The sequence below is a fragment of the Dipodomys merriami genome, unplaced genomic scaffold (assembly GCF_024711535.1).
Source record: "Dipodomys merriami isolate MVZ:Mamm:240054 unplaced genomic scaffold, mDipMer1.0.p SCAF_397, whole genome shotgun sequence".
Lineage (NCBI taxonomy): Eukaryota > Metazoa > Chordata > Mammalia > Rodentia > Heteromyidae > Dipodomys > Dipodomys merriami.
Window position 1 is genome coordinate 802,317 of NW_027205570.1, and position 11,454 is coordinate 813,770.

At 40.7% G+C, this 11,454-nt stretch overlaps 1 long non-coding RNA gene across 1 annotated transcript; it reads left to right on the forward strand.

The window, feature by feature from the left end:
* Positions 1–660: 660 nt before the first annotated feature.
* Positions 661–4,450, forward strand: LOC138805503 (uncharacterized). Its single transcript, XR_011365572.1, has 3 exons — positions 661–742; positions 2,947–3,019; positions 4,302–4,450. It is a non-coding gene; the product is annotated as an uncharacterized lncRNA (long non-coding RNA).
* The last annotated feature ends 7,004 nt before the right edge of the window (positions 4,451–11,454 follow it).

Genomic DNA, 11,454 nt, shown 5'->3' on the forward strand with positions numbered 1-11,454 from the left:
TCCAGGACCGGCAAGAGGTAAGATAGAGCTCTTGTCTTGTGTGTTTGTCACTTTCGTTTTGCGTTCTGGGATCCAAATCTGTATTTGGACTAGGGGGAAAAGCAGACCTGCCCAGTACCCTAGTCCCGCCCTGGAGCCCTGCTCCAGGGTCCTCTGAATCTGTATTTGGGCCAGAGGGAAAAGCAGACGTGCCCAGTGCCCTGGTCCTGCCCTGGAGTGCTGCTCCAGGGTCGTCTCGAGGAAGGAAGAGATCCAAGTGTCTCTCTGTTCTGGGGAGTTAAGGCACGGCTGGCCACTCCCATCTGTAATTTCCTTCCTCATCTGTATTCACTTGGTTGCCGAGCGGCATCTGGTTCTATCTGTCTCTGTTTAGTGTTAATCGTTTTTAATGTGTGTTTTGTATTCTCTATAGAGATGGGACAACAAGTGAGTCCCCTCCTAGGACACCCCGAGACCCTGTCCTAGTTCATTTGAAAACAAAAACTGCTGGTTCTGCTTTTGTAACTTGCTTGTTTGTCAATTATGAAGCTGCCACTGACCACCTGCAAGTGGCCCCAGTTAGATCTCAGCCTTGGGCCTTGGCTCAGGGGGGTCTGAGCATGGGGGAGAACCTGTCAGTCTGAGGGGACGGCTGCTAGGGGTTTTACTTTTCCTTTGCCCCAAGATGACTGGGAATTCTCCTCTGCCTTGGAAGGCCCCTCAGTCAACGTCTGCAGGAATCTAAAAGAAAAATCCTCCGGAGGTGAGTAGGGGATGTTGAGTCCCCTGGTAAGCGAATGGTGGTGAGATGTAGCCCCATTCACTGAGTCTTGATTTTGTCTTTGTGGCCACTTGTTTGTCTTGTTTACTTTAGTGTGTGTGTTTGTTTTATGTTTTCTGGGGTAGGGAAGTTCTGGGTGAGTGTGGCAGGCTCACTCAGCAGACTCTGGATTCAGCTTGCTGAGTGGTAGCAGCACAGGGTTCTGGTAGGAATGAACTTGGGCCCATTAGTCCCCAACTCAGCCTTCAGTTTTTGTCTATTTCTGTTTTAGAATTGGTACCAGTTTTAAATGTGGATCCTTGTTTTTTGTGTTTATCTGTATTTTTGTTATTTATTTATTTAAACATCTCTGGGAGAATAAAAGTTCCAGCTGGGCTAGTTTGGTTCCCTTCAAGCCTCAGGCTGCATTTTCTTCTTGTGGAGGCTGCCGGCAAGGAGGGTGTAGAAGGCTGTGTGCCTGGTTTGGACTTTTTCAGCTAGTCCTAACAATGTAACAATTTGTGAAGTGCTCTTGTCTAAAATTGGATTAAAAAAATCTGACTAGTTTAGTTTTAGGTGACCCCCTCCCCCAGCTCTCCTCCAACAGAAGGGATTCAAGAGACTAATTAGTGAATTGCCTTGCTCTGGGAAAATAAAGCCCAACAAAGGTACCTAGTTTAAAAGAAATATTGTCTTAAATTTTTGTTTAAAAACTTTAAAAGGTGTACGTATGACTGATTTTGATTTTTTCGCGCTTTAAGATCTGTGTGAGTGTTTTTTGTGTGTCTGTGAACGTGTTCAAAGATAAGAATTGTCAGCATGCTGTAACAATTGGATGAGTTTAAATTTAAAAATTCAAAAGGTTAATCCTGAGAGTGTGTTTCTATTGATATCTGTCTAAAGGCCTGCAAAGGTAATTTAGGCATTGTTGGGATCATTAGAGATAACATTCCTAAGCCATCTAGAAAGATGCTTTTGCAAACCAGAGTGTAACTGTTTTTTGTGTGTCTGTGAATGTGTTCAAAGATAAGAATTGTCAGCATGCTGTAACAATTGGGTGAGTTTAAATTTAAAAGTTCAAAAGGTTATGAGGTTTGGACATTAACAAAAATGTTTAAAAATTTTTCACATTGTTTTAAATGGCTCTTTAAAGTTTCTTCAACTTGCAAATTAGAAAATCTGGTATTTTAAAAAACTAATGTTTTAAATGCATAAGACTGTTTATACTGTAATCAAGTTATCTGGCTTAACAAAAATGCATTGGCTTTTTGGGATCTAGTTCCCTTGGCTAAAATTTGGGGATAAATATTAAAAATTTAAATATAAAGGTTAGTTTAACACCATCAAAGATATTACTTTTTCTGTCTGTCTAAAAACTGTGTATTTCATTCGAAAACCAAGAGATAAGAAAAGGGGAAAAACTTAGAAGCCAACAGAAGACCTATCTTTAGGGGTGAGGGGTGAACAAGCAGAAGTTCAGTTCAGCTGGACATGCATGGTGGGACAAGCCCTGGGAATAGTCCACGCATGGTGAAAGAGGGCAAGCTGGCACAAACGCAGTTCATCTAAACCTAAAGAGTCAGATTGGGTGTGTGCCCATTCCATAGAAGTGGCTGAGTGGCCCATCTTTGTTCTCTCTTTTCCCTGCAGATAGACACTGAAAACATGATGGTTAAAATGAGTGATGTGATGATCTGATTAGTATTGCTAAAACTTCCCTTGTGTGTGTTAACATTAAAATTAGGAAGGCCTTAAAAAGAGGGTTAAAAAGTTATTTGTATAATGTGGCTTACTTTCAATTATGTTCTGCAATTAGGATGTTTTTAAAAGTTATAAAGGTGTTAAGTCTAGCTTTTTGGTTCAGTTATGATGATTGTTATTTTCGCATTAAGGAAAAATTGTCATTTGAGTTTAAAAATCTTAATGTGTATCTGTTATAAAACAAGCAGCCAAGAGGTAATGAGTGACACTTGGACTCAAGATTTCAAGGGATCTTTTCAAAATGCAAATAAAAACTGAGGTATACAATATTAAAAAGAAGATTAAAGGAGACTTAAAAAATAGGAAATGGATTTTTGGATATAAAGTTTAAATGTAAAATTGTTCTTAACATTGGCCTCAATGTACACAAAGAAAAAAGATTAGTATTATCAAAATGATTGCTATTCTAGTTTGCTCTTATAGGGTTTTTTTTTTTAATTTTCCAGCAAAGCCCAGAGCAAAGCACAGAGGATTCTTACAAGTTTGTTTGATGTAACTTTGACTCTTAATACGTTTCAGGTAAGAGCATGCTTAAAAGCTACTTCTATGTTGACAGCCTTGTTGCTTTTAATTGGAGTAAGGTGGCCTTTTATAAGACTCATTGATCTGCAAACTAGTTCAAAGCCAGCCCAGGCACATAAAGGTCCCTGTGAGACTGTCACCTCTACTCAGCCAGCAGAGTGCTGAAAGAGCAAGCAGAGTTGCTTTGGGACTCATAGTGGCAGAGTACTAGCCTTGAACTGTACAGTTGAGGGACAGCACTCAGGCCCCGAGTTCAGGTGCAGCGACCAGCTAAAGGGAAATGCCAATGAGGCATTTATCCCAATGTGGAGAAGACACTCCTAGGACAAAAGCAATGGAGGAACATCTAGAGACAGTAAGCCACTGCTTGGATGGCAGAAATGTCAGATCCTAGAATCATTTCTGTGTGGCCCTTCAAAACTGGTCAGAGCCAGGAGGTCATGGGAGATAGTTTGTAAGCATGCCTAATGTCCATGACTACCTTGTAAGGGACAGGAACTTGCCAGTCCTCTGTGATAGTAAAAAATTAATGTTATAAAATGTGGGGGATAGTTTAAATCTCAACCCCTTTATGTGCCAAAAGCTCTAATTGGCAGCTCTAATTGAGCTGACACTAGTTACATGAAGTTCATCTGCTCAGGAAAAATTTTGTAAACCTGAGAGTGTATTTCTATTGATATCTGTCTAAAGGCCTGCAAAGATAACTTAGGCATTGTTGGGATCATTAGAGATCACATTCCTAAGCCATCTAGAAAGATGCTTTTGCAAACCAGAGTGCTAAACAAGCTACATTGCTGTAGCCGGAGAAAAGGTCTGTGCAGTTGTCAAAAGTTAAATATTGTTCTTAATGACATCTAACCCTGATAGCCTCTTTGTAAAATAGGCTAAGGTTATAGGTTCCTGGCTAAGTAAGATCAATGCCCCTGAAGTCAGCTTGAAGAAGTTACAGAAGATGGAACTTCGCCCTTCTACCCCCATTTTAAGATCAAGGGTCCATAGTCAGTTTTGAAAAAATGAGGCAAAATAGATAAAATAATTTTTTTTTTAAAAAAGGCATAAAGAATAGTGTTAATAGTTGTTGGTGTGCAAGGTGTGGAGACTGCATCTGTCAGAGATGGCTACAAGACTAAGCCTTCTGAGCCTTCTGTGTCTATTTACAGAAATATCTGGTTAATAAAAAAGTTGTGATTTTGGTAAATTGTCCTGGACTATTGTTTAAAGATCTTAAAAACTAGCAGGATCAAAGTCTGCCAAGCCTATGCAATGTATCCTTAACCAGTCTGTGTAGGAATTTACAGCCCAGCATGAGGTATGACAGTCCCTTGGAGCCACTGAGAGACCCTACTGCTGCTGCTGCTGCTGTTGCATACCCTAATGGGTAAAGTTCGACGATGTCCTGACAACCACCTGGAGAAACTCCTTCCTGATTCCATGACCTGAGTCTGCTTCCTGGTTGACTGCTGCTAAATCTAAGATCTTGTGGGACATTCTTTTGGGTGATATCCAGAAACACTCTCTTCCCACAGTGGATATTGGGGACAAGGATATCACTGGCTTGCTTGCCTTAGGTACTTCAGTGCATAGTGACTGGAAATCCACTCTATGGTCACAGCCTAGTTTGGCTCTGGTATGGTAATAACCTGAGTGTGTTATCCATGGAAGTAATACTCTTAGCCTTAAAATCTAGCAAGCTTCTCCAGCCCAGTGGTACCTTGAGGTTGTTCTGAGATAACTTGGTTTCACAAGCCACAGGAAAAATTGGGAAGTTTTAATCTCTAGCCACAAAGAAGCTCAAGGAATTGTAACAAAGAGGAGGGTAGTAAAGAGAGTTTTGAGAAAGGAATTGGGGAAAAAATGTCCTCTTTGGAGAAGAAAGGATTTAAAAAGTAAGGATTGTCTTTAAGACAAACCTCAGAAAGTTCAAGTATGTAGCAAATGGTAAAGAAAGCCTTGGAAAAGGAATTGGATAAATTTAAAAATTGTCTTTAAGACAAACCTCAGAAAGTTTAAGTATATAGCAAATGGTAGGAGTATGTTGCAAATGGTATACTCAACAGATTGGTATCTTTTGTAAAAGAAAAAAAATCAGCACAGTCCGTTTATTAGTTCTGAGATCTCAATACCAAGAACTGAGAAAAACTGACACCCCACAAGATAATATAGAGACACCATGAATTTTAAGATTAAAATTAGTCGAGAGAAGAAGGGGGGAATGAAAGATAAAAAAATTGCCCATTACCATTACTAACTTGCTAACTGCTGATTGTGCTTCTGTAAACTTGCTTACGCTAGCACTGACCCTTCCCTTCCCAGAAATGAGTTAAGAAGTTTCAGAGACCAGATGCCGGCCCCAGAACAAGGTCAGTGGTCATAGATAAAGAACAGACAGTACGTGTTCCTCAGTTCCCATTTAGAAATTCCCCAGACAGGACCTTGAGATAACGACCACCTGGCAAGACCCCAAGCAAAGCCAAATGTCAACCAATCATAGGCCTGTAACCATGTAAACCCCCCTTAAACCAACCATGAGCCAAATGTTTTACAAAGAGTGTTACAAAATTTCCCGCTTGGCAAAGTGATTGTTGGCGTATATGGTGACCTTTAAATGGACCAATCATGGGATGCTTTGTGTTATGCTTTAATCATTTGTTTTTTTTGCCTTTAAAAAGGCTTGTAACCGCTGCTCAGGGCTCTCTGACTGACCATGGCAGAGAGTCCGTTTGCACAAACGTCAAATAAACTCCACTTGTTTATTGCATCTCCCAGCCTGGAGCCTGAGTTTCTGGGGTGCCCTCCCATTGATGAAAGTATCCTAGGGGACTATGGTCTTTCAGTCTAATATTTGATGACGGCATATATCTGAGGATGAGCAGAACAGCAATTAAGTCACACAAAAAAGAAGGAAACAGAAGAAAAATGAAAAGAATGAAAAAGAAAAAAAAAAGGAAAAAAGGACCAAAAGGTCAGTAGAGATTTAAACAAAGCACACACACACACATATACACCTAAAATAAAAAATAGGAGGGGAGAAAAAAAGATTAATAGAAAACAATTTTTTTAAAAAACAAAAAAACAAAAAAGGTACAACAAAGAGCTCTTTTCTTTGGGGGTGGGCAGGGAGGGATTAGATGGGAAGATCCTGTATCTCCCTGTGTCTGTAACCAGTCTCTTGATGGAGTCTCTAATCTGCTTGTGTTTTTTGTTTTGCCTGTGGCTAGATTGTTTTCTTAAGTCAATTTGTTTGAGCAGGCAGAAAAATGCTCTGCTTTACCCAGGATTTTGTGATCCTCCTCCCAGGCTAGTTCAATGAGAGAGAGATCTGCTTTGAGTTTCACAAAAGAGGGAGATGGCTGTTTCCTCTAGTTTGAAGACGTTGTGATGAGGCTAGGTTCTGGGTAGAACTGAGGCCTTTCAGCAAATTGTAGCTTTCCCCTGAGGGGTAGCTTCTGAGACACTCACAGAGCACAGCCTGGAGCCATTCTCAGGGTTTATGTTTACTGAATTTTACTTGATTGTCTAGGCTGCTGTAGGGAGGGGCAGCCTCTGGCTCTGTTTACCCAGTGAAGAACGTCACTCCCCTCATGGCAGAGCTTTGTCTGCTTGGGCTGGGTGACTTTTCCCAGGGAGGAGCTGAGCCTGGCAGGTCAGGTCAGGTACCTGTGACCTCCTAAATGACTCGTTTGTTCCTTTTCCAAGGCCTGAGTTGGAGCTAGCTCCTCAGCTGGGCCTTTTCAATATCAAATATGGAGTCCTCCGGGGGTGAGTGCGGGTGAGTATGTCAGGATTCAACTCACCCTGGAGTCTTGGTGCCTGGGTTGTCTCTGGTCTGTGATCTGCAGGAAGAAGATACCTGCTACTTGTCAGCCCTTTCTGGTTTTAAGAAGAATCCTGTCACCTGCTGTTTCTGGCACCATTGTCCCAGACTCTGTGTTGTTCGTTTGGTGGCTAGGCTGCTGTCATTGCTGCCGCCACTGCAGCTGCAGCTAATGGCAAGTGCTCAGATATGTCTCCTTGCCTGTATTTTCCCTCTCTGGCCAAACTCTCTGTACTGTGATGGCACACTTAGTAATTCTCTGGCCTAGGACTCTTCACTGGAACACTACAACTATTTTATATGTGAGAGCTTGTTTAGCCTCTAGCTCTTTCCTCCTGCAACCTCCCCTAAAGTAATCTGTTGTTGCCTTTTAAAAAACTGGTGCCAGTGGCTCATGCCGGTAATCATAACAACTCAGGTGGCTGAGATCTGATAATCGAGGATTAGTAACAGCCTTGGTAAGAAGGTCTGTGAGTCTATTATCTTATTAACTGGTTACCAAGAAACTAAAAGAGGCACTGTGGGCCAAACTAGTAGAGTGATAGCCTTGAGCACAAGAGAACAGAGATTTCAACCAGGCGCTCAGTTCAAGCTTCACATATTACAAAAAGTTAAAAACAATTTGCCATCATTTGTAATCTCAGCATCCTCAACTAGTGGTTTATTTAAAGCCAAATTGCATCTCAGTGTGCACGTATTTAGGTGGGGGAACTAAACTTTTATTACAGTTAAAAGAAAAACAAATGAGCACAAGTGTACAGGTGGCTCACGCCTGTAATCCTACCTTCTCAGGAGGCTGAGAAATGAGGATGGTGTTTCAAAGCCACCCCTGGGCAGAAAAGTTACCATGAGACTGCTATTTTCAATTAACCATTAAAAAACAAGAAATGGCACTATGGTTTAAACTTATATGGTATAGTGCTAACTTTGAGCAAAGAAGCTCTGGGACAGCAACCATGCCCAGTATTCAAGCCCCATGTCTAAAGGAAAAAATACAGAGTTCAGGGCTGGGAAGGTGGCTAAGTGGTAGAGTGCTTTCCTTGCATGTATGAGCCTTTGGGTTCAATTTCTCAGTACCACATAAGCAGAAAGTCCAGAAGTGGCACTTTGGTCCGAGTGGTATAGTGATATCCTTGAGGTGAAGAGCTAAGGGACAGTGCCCAGGCCCAGAGTTCAGGACCCATGATTGACAAAAGACAAACAAAAAAAGAGTTCAAATAATTAAATGATGTGTACAATAGAATATACACGAAAGATGAAAGATTAAATTAATAAATTAATAATTGAAATTATCAACATTGTTTCAATTTTTAGGTGGTGAATGTAGCAGAAAAAGTGATAAGACATAATGATTCATTTCTAACAACTCTTCGATTTTTTAAACTCATTTACTACTTTTAAACAAAAGAAGTATGTAAGTATCAATTTACGGAAAAACAAATTTGTACATGTATTTTAGCCTGAATTCCACATTTTATAATTTGCCTTTTAGTAAACAATCAGTATCTTTTCATATAAAATACCTGTAATAACTTTAATTAATACTTCACATCTTTCCAGTATTTGGTTAAATCAAAATTCCTCCCTTCCTTCTTTTCTTCATTCCATTCCTTCATATCCTTTCCTCCTTTCAATACTAGCAATTAAACTCAGGGCTTCATGTATTTTAGGTAGGTGCTCTACAAAGTGAGCTATACACCTGCTCTTTTCGCTTTAGTCACTTTTGTTTTTGTTGGTCATGTGACTTGAACTCTGCGCCTGGACACTGTCCCTGCATTCTTCAAATCAAGACGAGTGTTCTACTGTTTGAGCCACAGTGCCACTTCTGGTTTTCTAGTGGTTTATTGAGATAGGAGTCTCACACAATTTCCTGCCTAGATTGGCTTTGAACTGGGATCTTCAGATCTCAGCCTCCTGAGTAGCTAAGATTACAGGCATGAGCCACCTGAGCTCAGCTCTGCTTGAGCCATTTTTATGACAGGGTTTTCTGTTTATGACCAGGCCCGCATGGATCACAATCCCTCAATGACAGGGAGGGTTGTGTGTAGCAAGTCAGATACAGTGGGGAAACAACTTTCTCTGTCCATCACAGGGAGAATTTTGGAGGATTGTATTAGAAATTTCTAGAAGTGGGTTGTGAGCAGCATCCTGCTTCCAGGAGTCTCTTCCCACTTCCCAACATTCTAGTCCTGCCAGAAAGGGTCTATGGTAGAAAGCTCAGGATGGAGAGGGCGGACTCTCCTTTTCCTTGTCAACAATTTGCCAACAGCATCGATTGTTCTGTCTTAATTATTTGGATGGACTTCTACCATGATGATTTTTGAGCACAAGAAACTTGACATCCTAAAAAAACTTACAAAGTATGACAAACTCAACATGCCCTCTTCAGAATTGCTGTCCTGCTTACATATCCTTCTGGACCAGCTGGAGCAAAGCATGACCCATGAGACCAAGAAAAAGAGTAAGTAGTACTTGTTTAGATGCCTTAGAGCTTGTGAGTAGGGATGGAACCTAGGTCTCAAGGGATGGGCCTGCTTGTCCAAGAGCCCTTTGTACTACCCAGCTTGGCAAAATGTCCTTTTATGGATGTTCTATGCCTAGTAATGTCTGTTCCCGTTTTAAAAGAACTTGGACATAACCACTCATTAGAAACACCCTAACTTCTCATCAGTGTTCAGTCCAAACTCAAGTTCTACAGCTTCTACTATTAAATCCTCATAGAAGTTTAGTCACACTTTAACTTCTAGAGTCTACTCTAAGACTCCTGTACCTATTTCCATTCTTATGTTTCTGTCAATGTAGAGAACTTCCTGCTGAACTACAGATAAAAAACCCATCTGTGATGTCGCCTATGGTGACTGATGGAGATTGGGAGCCAAAACTGGACTCCAGAAAGCATGTGAACATAGAGGCTTTTTCAATGTGTAGAAAGGCTCAAGTAGGTTTTGAGTCCTGTGGACATCCCACTGGTTCTGAACGCCACATGTGATGTAGGTGTACATGCACATACCACCAAGGAAGATGATCCAGCATGTCTTCCATTGATGTTCACAATTCACCTAGATCACATCCAAACCAGTAAAAAAGTATTGGTTTTGGAGTGCAGGGTAAATATATGCTAATGGAAAATGACCCCAGTCTAAGTTCAGGAAAACCAATGTTAGGTTCAAAGTCTAGATTCAGTTGAGGAAAGGGAATCTGTCCTCACAGATTATCCAGACCAATCTGTCCTGCTGCTGGAGATCCAATTTCCAATTGAGAAATAAGAATCTGTCCCTCCCTAGACTCAGGAAGAAAATACTGCCTTTAATGAGGAAGTAGATCCCTTTGAGGAGTCTGAGGCAGAATATGTGTCTGAAGGCAACTTAGAAGACAATCCAGATTTAGAGATTGCTTCCCCTCTTCTTTAGAAAATCTTTATATTTCTTTTTGGTCCTGATTGTTGTAAAATGATCATTCTACTTATTTTTTTAAATTTAATTTTATTTTATTTGAGAACATACTGTACAGAGAGGTTACAATTACATGGGCAGGATAATGCATACATTACTTACCAAGCATTGCAACCTACTCCTTTGTTTACCCTTCACCTCCCTTCCCAGCCTCCCCCCTACCCCCCACCCAATCATACCCTCCTCCCCCCCCACACCGACATTGTAAAGCTGGTTTTGACATGACATTTTGTACTTCTCATTGTTGCAACAGGTCCACCTGAATCCTTAAACGACTTGTTTGTCCCCATCTCCTCCACATGTTATACTGACATCAAATATAGTGAAAGCGGGGGTTGCATTGTGGGGGAGGGACAAACAAAGCAACAAAGAAATAATCTTATAAATGCGTTAGAAACACATGCATGAAAGAAACGAAAACATTAAAATACATATTTAAGGGTTCATTTTCCTAACATCACATTATCTGACCTTTTCCGCTTGACTCATACCTATACTAGATATTGCAAATAAGGGAAACCATGGGACCTATGCTTCTTTGGGCCTGGCTTACTTCACTTAATATAATTTTTTCCAAACCTTTCCATTTCCTAACAAATGGGGAAATATCATTCTTTCTGATGGAGGCATAGAATTCCATTGTGTATATATACCACATTTTCTTGATCCATTCATCTACTGAGGGGCATCTGGGTTGGTTCCATATCTTAGTTATGGTAAATAATGCTGCAATAAACATAGTTGTGCTGGTAGCTTTAGTGTGGTCTTGTTTGTAAATATTTGGGTAAATGCCCAAAAGTGGGATTGCTGGGTCATAGGGGAGCTCTATGTGAAGTCTTTTGAGGAACCTCCATACTGCTTTCCAAAGTGGCTGGACAAGTTTACATTCCCACCAACAATGAAGTAAGGTTCCTTTCTGTCCATATCCCCTCCAGCATCTGTTGTTGTTAGAGTTCTTGATTTTTGCTGTTCTAACTGGAGTGAGGTGATATCTCAATGTTGTTTTGATTTGCATTTCTTTTATGGCTAGGGATGTTGAACATTTCTTCATGTGTCTATTGGCCATCCTTCTTTCTTCTTCAGAGAAGCTTCTCTTTAAGTCTTTCGCCCACTTATTTATTGGGCAGTTGTTTCTTTGAGGATTTGTTGTTGGGTGGTTTAATTTT